Source organism: Hyperoodon ampullatus, assembly GCF_949752795.1.
Source record: "Hyperoodon ampullatus genome assembly, chromosome: 1".
Classification (NCBI taxonomy): domain Eukaryota; kingdom Metazoa; phylum Chordata; class Mammalia; order Artiodactyla; family Ziphiidae; genus Hyperoodon; species Hyperoodon ampullatus.
In genome coordinates, this window is record NC_136914.1 from 74851133 (window position 1) to 74864944 (window position 13812).

Here is a 13812-nt window from a genome sequence, read left to right on the forward strand (position 1 = left end):
TAATACTCATTTTACCCACTGTTATTCAACATTGCAATAAAAAAGCTATCCAGAGCAATTAGGCAAGAAAAGTAAATAAAAGTCATCCAAATTGGAAATGAAGAAGAAGAAACTTTTTCTAATTAAGCAGAATGTAGATGACATGATTCTATATACAGAAAACCAATAGAATACACAAAAGCTACTAGAGCTAATAAACAAATTCAGCAAAGTTGCTGGGTTCAAAATAAATGCACAAAAAAATCAGTTGTGCTTCTATACAACAGCAATAAACAATCCAAAAGCAAAATTAGGAAAGCAATGTCGTTTACAGTAACATTCAAAAGAATAAAATACCTATGAGAGAATTTAAGCAAGGAAGGGAAAGACTTGTACATTGAAAACTACAAACATTGCTGAAAGAAATTAAAGAAAACCTAAATAAATGGAAAGATAATCCACATTCGTGGAACGGAAGATGTAATGCTATTAAGATGTCAGTATTCCTCAAAGCAATCTAGAGCTTCAATGCAATCCCTATCAAAATTCCCATTTTTTTTTTTTTGTAGAAATGGAAAAGTAGATTCATACAGAAATGTAAAGGGCTCCAAATATCAAAAACAATCTTAAAAGAGAAAGTCAAAGTAGGAGGACTCATACTTCTTTATTTCAAAATTTACTACAAAACTTCAGAAATCAGAACAATGTGGTATTGGCATATGAACAGACATATAGAGCAATGGAAGAAATTTGAGAGCCCAGAAATCAACACAAACATCTTTAGTCAATTGATTCTCAACAAGAGTGCCTAGCTTATGCATGGGGAAAAATAGTCTTTTCCAAAAATGGTGCTGAAAAACTGGTTTTTCACAAGCAAAAAGAATGATTTTGGACCCATACGTCACTCCATATACAAAAATGGATCAACAACTTGGATATAAAAACTAAAACTATAAAACTATTAGAACAAAACATAGGGGTAAATTTTCATGACCTTAGATTTGGCAATGGATTCTTAGACTTAACACCACAAGCAAAAGTTCAAAAGAAAAAAGAGTTTGGACTTCAAAATATCTAAAAACTTTCATGCATCAAAGGGCATTATCAAAATGTGGAAAGAAAACCTACAAAAATGGAGAAACTATTTCTAAATCATATATCTTATAAAAGTTTACTATCCAGAATCTATTAAGATCTCTTCTTTCTTAAAAAAAGACAAATGGCCCAATTAAAAGTGGATAAATGAATTGAATAGACATTTCTCCAAAGATATACAAATGCAACAAGCACATGAAAATATGTTCACAATCCTTGGTCAATAAGGAAGTAGAAATCAAAATCACAATGAGATACCTCTTCACACAACTAGTATAACTTTAATCCAGAATGTAAAAGTTAACAAGTGTTCCTGGTGATTTGGAGAAATAGGAACTCCTATACATTACAGGTAAGTATGTAAAATAGTGGAAAATGTTTGGTAGTCTCATAAAAAGTTAAACAGAATACTCAGCAATTATACTCCTAGGTATACATCTAAAAGAAATAAAAATGTATGTCTACACAGAAACTTGTTTGTGGATTTCTATAACAGCATTATTCATAGTATCTAAAAGGTAGAAATAACCCAAACATCCACTATGAGCAAATGGATAGACAAAGTGTGGCATATACATATAATGGAATATAATTCAACCATAAAAATCATTTCAACATTATTCCAGATTGTGAAGAAAGTAGAGGGAAAGACTGAAAGATGGCAAGATGATAGAATGTGACATTTAAGACTATTACAATTAAGTAAGAGATCAGGTTGTCAACAATGAAGCATTCCTAACTTTACATATGACAGAACCCATATTATACAGTATTTGAATATGCCTTCTCAATATGCTATGGTATTTATAACATGAATCACAAATCTATGTTTGGAGAGTATGCATAAAAGTACATTTCTGAGGTTTTATTATTATTAATTCATAAAGAATATAATGATTGAGGAGAAAAACTCAAGTTAAAGGAATTTTTAAATTAACATGATAATGGTGGGAAGAAACCTGAAGGTGGTTTTGATTGTTAAACTGACAAAAAGCTAAAATGAGATTTTGAAAAGAGGAAAATAAAAAGAGGGAGGAAGGGAGGGAGAGAGGGAGAAAGGAAGGAAGGAAGGGAGGGAGGGAGGGAGGAAGGGAAGAACATGAAGCACCAACTTCAGTTTGGAATAGAAAGGTATACTTGTGTATGCTTGTGGTTAGAATATGGTACTGGTAGTGAAAATATGTAGATTTTATTTCTGGCTTTGCTGTTTACTCTGCCCCTGGCTTTCTCTACCTTGAACAGAGCTTGTGATGTCTTTCTTTAACGGACTTTGATCTCATGTGAGAAAAGATGATGGGGGAGGCATAATTTTCCTCAGTTCTACTAGATACTTGACAGCAAGAGCTATCAATTTCTTATATGAAATATTGGACTATCCTTTTCTGGAAATCTTAACAATTGGTCAAAAGAAAATATTGTAAGAAAAATTGAAAGAAACAGTTCTGTGCCTTTGGGAAATAGATTGACAGCAGTGGCAGACCTTTGAAGTTTATTATATTCTTTGTTTTAGTAGTGCTACAAGTTTTAACACTCTTTTTTCTTTTAAAAACTGTGTATCCCATTTTAAAATGATTTGAAAGAAACAGCATCTGTTACTTTCCTCAGAAACCTATCTTTCCAAATTTATAGCTCATGCTGTGACTTTTTTTCTTCATGAACAGCCACTTTCTTTAGATTCTTGTAAACTTTTATGAGCACCACCAAGTTAGTTTCCTTGGGATTCTGATCTAAATTTTCTCTCTTTTGTGCTGTACTGGATACTACAATTTTAATTTCAAGTTCTACAGTATGTTTGTGTGTGTGTGTGTGTTATCAAATGTATTACATCACTATTCCTATAAATTTTATGGTACAAATATTTATATAATCAAATCAAATGGCTTTTGTATTTTAACATTAATTAAAAAATAATACTTTAAAATGAAGATTATATAATGTTACAGGATACACTCAGTATTATGTGGATAGGTATGACATTTATTCAAGCTCAAACAAATTGGTATGCCTGTTTTGAGAAAATGAAAATCTTACTTCAGATTACCTGTGAATATATAAGCAGAGGAAAATTCTCAAAATGCCCTTCATGTTTATTATACTGCAATAATGTTAGTGTTTCCATGAATAGCTTCTCCTAATTGAAATTTCAACATAATCAAATATTAAACCTGTGAGGTTTACAAAAAAAAAAGACATATTTATTTGGAAATATTTTATAAATAATGTTATAAAAATCCTTGTTTGAAAACTATTAAAGATGACTAATGTCTCCTAATCTTTTGAATTTATATGATTTTTAAATATTTTGCTTAACAGTTGTTTTTAAATGAAAAAGTATTTTGGTTTAAAAATAATAATTTAAAGAGTTTCTAAAATAATTATATCTTTCTTTATGAAGGAATCATAAAGTTTTCTGAGTTTTATATTTAAACAATCAGTATTTGAATGCTGTGCCACTGATGTTACCTATGAAAGAAAAAATCTGTTTTTATAACAATAAATATTGTATTCCTAAATTATTATTTATTCAATTTTTAAATATCATTTTCAACTGCAAATAACTTTACATGTGTGAATTTAAAAGTGAATAGTAGAAATAATTTAAAAGCAATAGAATAAAATAGTGTGGACTTTTCAATATTTCCATGAGTTAGAGCAGGATCATATCAAATATGCAGCATTTTTATATTTACAGTACATCAATCCAGGAATATATCTTGAGCATTGTGATGATTAATTTTATGAGTCAACTTGGAAGGTGTTTTGGGATGAGATTAACACTTAAATAAGTACATTTTGGGGAAAGCAGATTGCCCTCCATAATATGGGTGGGCCTCATCCAATCAACTGAAGGGCTGAGTGGAACAAAAAGGTCTGCCTTCCAGAGCAGATAAGAGTTCTTCAGTAGACTGACTCACACTTCTTCATCTTCACGATTAGCTCTCCAGGGTTTCCATCCTGCCAGCTCACATTGAAAATTTGGGACTTACCAGCCTCCATAATTATGTAATTGAATTTCTTATAATTAATCTGTTTCCCTGTATGTATACATCCTACTGGCTGGAGAACCCTGATGAATTCAAGTGTTGACTGTATCACTATTTTAAGTGTTATTTGGGCCTCTTAGAAGATTGGTCAGGAAGAGATCTGGTGAACACCATCATGCCTATGCTTTGAACTATGGCATACACTACTGCAATTTAAAAAAAATAAATAAACATTCCTGTTGTTAGATGCATATTTAAAGAAAGAATCTAAGTTACTGTCAGAAATATATAGCAACAGAGTCAGATCCATTTCCCTTGTACTTACATCTCTCCTTAGCATTGAGTAGAATACCTGCACCCAGCTATCTGCCCACCACTTTGCTCCTTTAGATGTGATACTTGTAGGTCCCCTGTGTCAGCAGAACTCTCTGTTAATCAAACAGGCCTCTCTTGTGAAGATCAGGAGAAGCCCTCCTCTCCTCTACTCTTGAATGTGCCACCTCCTGATTCCCAGTGTTCACAGCTCATATTTGGAGTGCCTTTGAATATACTTCAGCTCATCAGGAGTCTTCATCTGTGATGTTAGGTCAGATGAATTGGTAAAACTGAAAGTGTACGAAATTATAATACTTTACTTCTTGTAGCAACATTCCTTTCTATTTTCCAATTCTGAAACAGCTCCCTTTGGTGCGAAAAGGGAACTTTTGAGATATAAATGTCCAAGTACACACACAGTCAACTTTTATATGTTAAGAGAGATGTTCCTTGATTCCTAGTAACTAAAAATCATACTCCTCTTTCACATTTGACCCATTCTGTTTTATTTTTCTTCCTAGGACTCACTAGTCTTTGACATTATATATTTTATATGTTTATTGAAACAACTGCTATCTCTTTCTCCAAAATCTAAGTTTTGTGGAAAAAGGGGCTTTTTTTAACTCAATTTTCAACTGCTCCAACAACTAGTATATAATCATTAAATATTTCTTAAATATTCTTGAATAGGACAATTAATTAGTAAATGAAAGAATCATATGTTTTGGAGTAAATTCCTTCCTTATGTGGACAACCTCAGTTTCCAACTGTATCTCTTTGGCCATAAATAAAGAGTATTTTCACATTTTTATTCAGATTAAAATAAGATATCTTTTTTTAAAATTAATGGATATTTAGACTTCTTTGTGGAAAAGTCCCAGAGCAATAAATAGTAAAATGTGCCAAAATTTCAATAACAAAATTGTTTTTCATGCAGTTTGTTAAATAACATTTCCTTAGCCCTGTATCTTCATTATGCAATACTCTCTTAGTATATTGCACCTGGAATCATTATCCCCAGACCCCTTTCTTTGGAAAACCCCATGTATTTCATAGTTGGATATGCATAATCAATAATAATAGAATAGCTACAGCTCAATCACCTAAAGCTAAACAAATCAATATCTAAAAAAGGTAATATCCCTGACCATCCTCTCAGCACATGAGCTCTTTTCTACTTCATAAATAACCCTGACCTCTTGTAATTCATCATCCTTCATAGTCTTAACAATGAGCACTGGATATTTTGCTCAGCACAGTGGGTCATACAAAGATTTATAAGATATGGTTCCTGGCCTTCGAAGATTAAATTCACATCTTATTTTAAAAACATTAAAATATTCATACTGTATACAACAGCAAAAAATGCACATAACTTTATCTTAAAACTCAGACATACTTAGAAATAACTGAAGACATGGTTTGTCAAGCCATTTCTCATTCTCCCTATTACTATCTCAAAGAGGTGAAATTCTTTTGGGGATTCCTTTAATATTAGTGTTGAAAATCTTTGTCTAGATAGCATCATGTGTGACCATCACTTAATATATTAGTAATCCCAGGCACTTCTTCTTCCCTCTCATGAAAGAGAAAACTGTTTGTCCTGCTAAGTTTCTTCTCATTTCTCCAATTTACAAGGGAAACACTGCCTGCACAAACTAATTGTTTTTGAGTTTTATTAGTGACATTGTTTGTTTGCATTTGTTTTTATTTGTGTTTTGCTTTTTGGAATGTAAAAGTTGGACAAATAGGAATGAAGAGAGAAAGGAATGGGATGGGTCAAGCTGGGATTTGAGTTGGAAAAAGTTGAAAGCACCTGTGTCAGAAGGAACATGGAAGAGCATAAAACATTTTTAGAAGAGCATTGTTTATGTCAACATGTATACTTCACATTCTTTGAGAAATGCATGCAATAAACTTGGAGTATATTTAAGTTTGCTTGTGGACAGAGTTTCTTTGGCCCTGACACTGCTATGAGTTTAGATCATGTCCATGGAACCACATAACCATTAACATGTTTAATGTTGTTTTCCATAAATATATATTAGATATTTATTCTATGCTGGGCTCTGTCCTACTGCATATTTATGTAAACCTAGTAGAGGGCTCATCCATCATGAAATTTACATTCTAAGAATAAAAATGAGACCAGAAGCACATTAAAACAAAACCAAACAAAAATATCTCCTTATAGTGAAAATTGATATGAAGGAAACAAATGGGTAGACAAGAATACTTCAAAAAAAGGAGTTACCCCTGGGATGTGGAAAAAAAATGGTCAAGAATGTTTGATGCAGAGAGAATCCTAAGAGCAAAGGACTTTAGGCCAGATCAAGTTTGTCATGGTAAAGCCCCAGCAAGAAGGCCAGTGCAGGCAGCAGGAGCATAGGATCTAAACAGCATGTGCTTAAGCTAAGATAAAGAAGTAAAGAGAGATATTGACTTTTATAGATCACAAAAGAGGAAACAGGGTTAGTTTGTATGTTTGTTCGTTTGTTTTCTGGAAATCATGTAAAACCTTTACAGCTTAGTCAGGGATGGCCTCTACCAGATAGTAAAATTGGAGGCCAGAATGATAAAACTGCACACTTGTAAACATCTGGGAAAGAAAATTACAGGAACTATGCTGAAGTAGGAACAATCTACATTTGTTGAGGGTCAAAAAAAGATCTGTATGGGCTGGACTTCTTTTGGATTGAAGGAGAGAAAGATATATAGAAGGAATAAAAACTGATGCAAATCCATTAGGAAGCCTTAAGCATGGTAACTAGCTTTTAATATAAATTGTTAACTGAAGTGTAGCATACAGACAGAAAAGTGCAGAGCATGTGTGAAGGTGTAATGAGCTATAAAAGGAACACATGTGGAGCCCCACTCAGATTAAAAAGAGAAAAAAAATGAAATTGACATTTAAATCATTCCAGAAGTCTGCACATGCCACATCTCAGCCTCTCCCCTTCTCCCCAGAGGGTAGCACTATCCTTACTTCTAATACTAGAGAGTGCTTTTGCACATGTTTAAGCATATATATATATATATATGTAATTTCACTGCATGCATTATTTTATACTTGGCTTCCTTTTCTCAATATTTCTGGCTTATTTTCATTCATTATTTTATGTAGTTCACCATATTTTATTTTATACTACATTTCAATTTTTATTGTTGTTTCTATTTTAATTGTGGTAGCACACACATACACACAAATGTTCAGAAAAATCTCTTGGTTAAAAAAAGGAAATCCTGCTATTTTAACAACATGGGTAAATCATGAGGACATTATACTACGCGAAATAAGTCAGACAGATCCAGACAAACACTGTATAATCTCACTTATATGTGGAATCTAAATAAACTAAACAAAGAGGAACAGAGAAGAGATTGGTGGTGGTCAGGGGGGGAGGGATTGGGGGTATGGAAATGAGTGAAGGTGGTCAAAGGGTACAGACTACCAGTTATAAAATGAGTAAGTTCTGGGATATAATGTATAGCAAGGTGGCTATAGTTAACAGTATTGTATTGTTATTTGGAAGTTGCTAAGAAAGTAGATTTTAAAAGTTCTCACCACACACACAAAAATTGTAACTATGTGACTTGATGAATGTGTTAACTAACCTTATTTTGGTAATAATTTTGCAATATATACATATATATCAAATCATTATGTTGTACACCTTAAACTTACATCATGTTATATGTTAATTGTATCACAGTAAAGCTAAATGAAGAACAATATCTTGAGAAAATCATAGAAACTGAATATTATTCTGTTTTACTTTGCTCATAAAGTACTTTTCAGCCATGCTAATTGACCTTTATTCACAGAATTGCTGACATGGCAAGTTGAGTCAGTAATAATAAGAGTTTTTTAAGGAAAGTAGGCCTTTAAGTACACTGTTTAGACACAGTAAAGGTGTGATTAATATAAATGTTGAGAAATAATGTTTTCTTTTCAAATTATGGAAGCTCCCCTACTCCAACTAATTTGTACACTAATCTAAGATGCTTTTGTGGTTTTTTACTTGTTTTCTCTTTTGATTTTTATTTACTCTTTCTTCTCTGACTCAGTTAAGTACATTTATTTATTTATTCATTCATTCATTTATTATTTTTTAATGAATCAGAATACTGAAACTTCTCAGACTCAACACTTTCTCTTTGCAGAGTTTTAAACATGTGAAACATATAGATCAAGGATTAATAGAATAACTGATGTATCAAAATTGATAACCACTTCCCTGTAGTGTATTTGGAAACAGCAATATACATTACAGTGAACACTTTGCATTTCAGTCCAAGTTAGTTGTTGAAAGCATGAAAATACTCCTATCATGGGTGGGCATATCAACATGTTTCAACTTTCCATGGACACATAATCAACTTATAAAAAAATATAAATTTTAAAATATGGACAAAATTCATGATTACTATCAATTGATGTTCATCACCACCTCTACAAATACTGATTCAACTTTGTAACTGAATTTAGCATCTTAACTGTTCCACAGCAAGCATGTTTTCAAGACAGGGTGGCCTATTTAGGTCTTCAACTCATTTGTTTTTTGGAGGGTTTTTTGTTTTGTTTTTTTTTCTCGAAATAACCTTTTTATTTTGTTTTCATTTTTATTAGTTTCTGCTTTATAACAAAGTGAATCAGTCATACATATACATCTGTTCCCACATCCCTTCCCTCATGCATCTCCCTCCCACCCACCCTCCCCATCCCACCCCTCCAGGCGGTCACAAAGGACCGAGCTGATCTCCCTGTGCTCTGCGGCTGCTTCCCACTATCTATCTACCTTACGTTTGGTACTGTATATATGTCCATGCCTCTCTTTTGCTTTGTCACAGCTTAACCTTCCCCCTCCCCATATCCTCAAGTCCATTCTCAAGTAGGTCTGTGTCTTTATTCCCGTTTTACCCCTAGGTTCTTCATGACATTTTCTTTAAATTCCATATATATGTGTTAGCATATGGTATTTGTCTTTCTCTTTCTGACTTACTTCACTATGTATGACAGACTCTAGGTCTATCCACCTCATTACAAATAGCTCAGTTTCGTTTCTTTTTATGGCTGAGTAATATTCCATTGTATATATGTGCCACATCTTCTTTATCCATTCATCGGATGATGGACACTTAGGTTGTTTCCATCTCCAGGCTATTGTGAATAGAGCTGCAATGAACATTTTGGTACATGTCTCTTTTTGAATTATGGTTTTCTCAGGGTATATGCCTAGTAGTGGGATTGCTGGGTCATATGGTAGTTCTATTTTTAGTTTTTAAAGGAACGTCCATACTGTTCTCCATAGTGGCTGTACCAATTCACATTCCCACCAGTAGTGCAAGAGTGTTCCCTTTTCTCCACACCCTCTCCAGCATTTATTGTTTCTAGATTTCTTGATGATGGCCATTCTGACTGGTATGAGATGATATCTCATTGTAGTTTTGATTTGCATTTCTCTAATGATTAACGATGTTGAGCATTCTTTCATGTGTTTGTTGGCAGTCTGTATATCTTCTTTGGAGAAATGCTTATTTAAGTCTTTTGACCATTTTTGGATTGGGTTGTTTGTTTTTTAGCTATTGAGCTGCATGAGCTGTTTATAAATTTTGGAGATTAATCCTTTGTCAGTTGCTTCATTTGCAAATATTTTCTCCCATTCTGAGGGTTGTCTTTTGGTCTTGTTTATGGTTTCCTTTGCTGTGCAAAAGATTTGCAGTTTCATTAGGTCCCATTTGTTTATCTTTGTTTTTATTTCCATTTCTCTAGGAGGTGGGTCCAAAAGGATCTTGCTGTGATTTATGTCATAGAGTGTTCTGCCTATGTTTTCCTCTAAGAGTTTGATAGTTTCTGGCCTTACATTTAGGTCTTTAATCCATTTTGAGTTTCTTTTTGTGTATGGTGTTAGGGAATGATCTAAGCTCATACTTTTACATGTCCCTGTCCAGTTTTCCCAGCACCACTTATTGAAGAGGCTGTCCTTTCTCCACTGTATATTCCTGCCTCCATTATCAAAGATAAGTTGACCATATGTGTGTGGGTTTATCTCTGGGCTTTCTATCCTGTTCCATTGATCTATCTTTCTGTTTTTGTGCCAGTACCACACTGTCTTGATTACTGTAGCTTTGTAGTATAGTCTGAAGTCAGGGAGCCTGATTCCTCCAGCTCCGTTTTTCGTTTTCATGATTGCTTTGGCTATTCGGGGTCTTTTGTTTTTCCAAACAAATTTTGAAATGTTTTGGTCTACTTCTGTGAAAAATGCCAGTGGTAGTTTGATAGGGATTGCATTGAATCTGTAGATCGCTTTGGATAGAGGAGTCATTTTCACAATATTGATTCTTCCAATCCAGAAACATGGTATATATCTCCATCTATTTGTATCATCTTTAATTTCTTTCATCAGTGTCTTATAATTTTCTGCATACAGGTCTTTTGTCTCCTTAGGTAGGTTTATTCCTAGATATTTTATTCTTTTTGTTGCAATGGTAAATGGGAGTGTTTTCTTGATTTCACTTTCAGATTTTTCATCATTAGTGTACAGGAATGCCAGAGATTTCTGTGCATTAATTTTGTATCCTGCTACTTTACCAAATTCACTGATTAGCTCTAGTAGTTTTCTGGTAGCATCTTTAGGATTCTCTATGTATAGTATCATGTCATCTGCAAATAGTGACAGCTTTACATCTTCTTTTCCAATTTGGATTCCCTTTATTTCCTTTTCTTCTCTGAATGCTGTGGCTAAAACTTCCAAAGCTAGGTTGAATAAGAGTGGTGAGAGTGGGCAGCCTTGTCTTGTTCCTGGTCTTAGTGGAAATGGTTTCACTTTTTCACCATTGAGGACAATGTTGGCTGTGGGTTTGTCATATATGGCCTTTATTATGTTGAGGAAAGTTCCCTCTATGCCTACTTTCTGCAGGGTTTTTATCATAAATGGGTGTTGAATTTTGTCAAAAGCTTTCTCTGCATCCATTGAGATGATCACATGTTTTTTCTTCTTCAATTTGTTAATATGGTGTATCACATTGATTGATTTGCATATATTGAAGAATCCTTGCATTCCTGGAATAAACCCCACTTGATCATGGTGTATAATCCTTTTAATGTGCTGTTGGATTCTGTTTGCTGGTATTTTGTTGAGGATTTTTGCATCTATGCTCATCAGTGATATTCGCCTGTAGTTTTCTTTCTTTGTGACATCCTTGCCTGGTTTTGGTATCAAGGTGATGGTGGCCTCGTAGAATGAGTTTGGGAGTGTTCCTTCCTCTGAAATTGTTTGGAAGAGTTTGGGAAGGATGGGTGTTAGCTCTTCTCTAAATGTTTGATAGAATTCGCCTGTGAAGCCATCTGGTCCTGGGCTTTTGTTTGTTGGAAGATTTTTAATCACAGTTTCAATTTCAGTGCTTGTGATTGGTCTATTCATATATTCTCTTTCTTTCTGATTCAGTCTTGGCACGTTGTGGATTTCTAAGAATTTGTCTATTTCTTTCAGGTTGTCCATTTAATGGCATAGAGTTTCTTGTAGTAATCTCTCAGGATCTTTTGTATTTCTGCAGTGTCAGTTGTTACTTCTCCTTTTTCATTTCTAATTCTATTGATTTGAGTCTTCTCCCTTTTTTTCTTGATGAGTCTGGCTAATGGTTTGTCAATTTTGTTTATCTTCTCAAAGAACCAGCTTTTAGTTTTATTGATCTTTGCTATCGTTTCCTTCATTTCTTTTTCATTTATTTCTGATCTGATCTTTATGATTTCTTTCCTTCTGCTAACTTTGGTGGTTTCATGTTCTTCTTTCTCTAACTGCTTTATGTGCAGGGTCAGGTTGTTTACTCGAGATGTTTCCTGTTTCTTAAGTTGGGATTGTATTGCTAAAAACTACCCCCTTAGAACTGCTTTTGCTGTGTCCCATAGGTTGTGGGTCGTCGTGTTTCCATTGTCATTTGTTTCTAGGTATTTTTTTATTTCCTCTTTGATTTCTTCAGTGATCACTTTGTTATTGAGTAGTGTATTATTTAGCCTCCATGGGTTTGTATTTTTTACAGATCTTTTCCTGTAATTGATGTCTAGTCTCATAGCATTGTCGTCGGAGAAGATACTTGAAACAATTTCAAGTTTCTTAAATTTACCAAGGCTTGATTTGTGACCCAAGATATGATCTATCCTAGAGAATGTTCCATGAGCACTTGAGAAAAATGTGTATTCTCTTGTTTTTGGATGGAATGTCCTATAAATATCAATTAAGTCCATCTTGTTTAATGTATCATTTAAAACGTGTTTCCTTATTTATTTTCATTTTGGATGATCTTTCCATTGGTGAAAGTGGGGTGTTAAAGTCCCCTACTATGAGTGTGTTACTGTCAATTTCCCCTTTTATGGCTCTTAGTATTTGCCTTATGTCTTGAGGTGCTCCTATGTTGGGTGCATAAATATTTACTATTGTTATATCTTCTTCTTGGATCGATCCCTTTATCATTATGTAGTGTCCTTCTTTGTTTCTTCTAATAGTCTTTATTTTAAAGTCTATTTTGTCTGATATGAGAATTGCTACTCCAGCTTTCTTTTGATTTCCATTTGCATGGAATATCTTTTTCCGTCCCCTTACTTTCAATCTGTTTGTGTCTCTAGGTCTGAAGTGGGTCTCTTGTAGACAGCATATAGATGGGTCTTGTTTTTGTATCCATTCAGCCAATCTGTGTCTTTTGGTGGGAGCATTTAGTCCATTTACATTTAAGGTAATTATTGATATGTATGTTCCTATTCCCATTTCATTAATTGCTTTGGGTTCGTTATTGTAGGTTTTTTCCTTCTGTTGTGTTTCTTGCCTAGAGAAGTTCCTTTAGCATTTGTTGTAAAGCTAGTTTGGTGGTGCTGAACTCTCTCAGCTTTTGCTTGTCTGTAAAGGTTTTAATTTCTCCATCAAATCTGAATGAGATCCTTGCTGGGTAGAGGAATCTTGGTTGCAGGTTTCTCTCCTTCATCACTTTAATTATGTCCTGCCACTCCCTTCTGGCTTGTAGAGTTTCTGCTGAGAGATCAGCTGTTAACCTGATGGGGATTCCCTTGTGTGTTTTTTGTTGTTTTTCCCTTTCTGCTTTTAATATGATTTCTTTGTGTTTAATTTTTGACAGTTTGATTAATATGTGTCTTGGCATATTTCTCCTTGGATTTATTCTGTATGGGACTCTCTGTGCCTCCAGGACTTGATTAACTATTTCCTTTCCCATATTAGGGAAATTTTCAACTATAATCTCTTCAAATATTTTCTCAGTCCCTTTCTTTTTCTCTTCTTCTTCTGGAACCCCTATAATTCGAATGTTGGTGCGTTTCATGTTGTCCCAGAGGTCTCTGAGACTGTCCTCTGTTCTTTTCATTCTTTTTTCTTTATTTTGCTCTGCATCAGTTATTTCCACTATTTTATCTTCCACCTCACTTATCCGTTCT